The sequence below is a fragment of the Ipomoea triloba genome, chromosome 16, assembly GCF_003576645.1.
Source record: "Ipomoea triloba cultivar NCNSP0323 chromosome 16, ASM357664v1".
Lineage (NCBI taxonomy): Eukaryota > Viridiplantae > Streptophyta > Magnoliopsida > Solanales > Convolvulaceae > Ipomoea > Ipomoea triloba.
This window is the reverse complement of record NC_044931.1, coordinates 15,909,201-15,910,349: the sequence shown is the minus strand read 5'-3', so window position 1 is coordinate 15,910,349 and position 1,149 is coordinate 15,909,201.

Below are 1,149 nucleotides of genomic sequence, written 5' to 3'. Positions count from 1 at the left end.
TATCTCGCAACCTATACATCCACTAACTTAACCTACTATCCTGGTCGTAAATAGAAGCAAATAAAGATAAACATCAACCACACAAGATATATGAACGAACAAGATTTACCATTCATTGCCTTGTAGTGGGACTCTTTTGATCTCCTTGAGAGTTATGTATATTAGTGAGGTTGTAGTTTTGATGTTTTGATTTTAGTGGGAGGTGTGGATAGTGATAAAACGGAGAAGAAGTTCCCCGATTGTCGTGTTCTCAAGGATGGAAAATTGGAACCGAATCAAGCGTGTAACATTTTTGATGTTAAGAGACATTAGTTACAAGATTCACTCTAAGCAAAAGAAGTCATGGTGAAGAGTTTGACAAAAGTAAAACAAAAGTAATCAATTAACGAAAGAAAGGAAATGAATGTCCTATCTAGGTCTCAAGTTTGATACTACTACAGGGTCTTCTAGGCAATGCAACTACATTTCTATCAAGGGAGCACACGACACCATCTCCGAGTGGCATCAAACTTTGGACTCCTTGTTCCTCAGTCAGATGGGGCATTTTAACAAACACTTGGTCAACCACTTCTACCGGGCCTCGGCATCCCGGACCAAGGGTGTGGATGTGGCCAATTAGGACTCGTATAGTTCCGATATCTCGCAACCTATACATCCACTAACTTTACCTACTATCCTGGTCGTAAATAGAAGCAAATCAAGATAAACATCAACCACACAAGATATATGAACGGAGAAGATTTGCCATTCATTGCCTTGTAGTGGGACTCTTTTGATCTCCTTGAGAGTTATGTATATTAGTGAGGTTGTAGTTTTGATGTTTTGATTTTAGTGGGAGGTGTGGATAGTGATAAAACGGAGAAGAAGTTCCCCGATTGTCGGGTTCTCAAGGATGGAAAATTGGAACCGAATCAAGCGTGTAACATTTTTGATGTTAAGAGACATTAGTTACAACATTCACTCTAAGCAAAAGAAGTCATGGTGAAGAGTTTGACAAAAGTAAAACAAAAGTAATCAATTAACGAAAGAAAGAAAATGAATGTCCTATCTAGGTCTCAAGTTTGATACTAGTACAGGGTCTTCTAGGTAATGCAACTACATTTCTATCAAGGGAGCACACGACACCATCTCCGAGTGGCATCAAACTTT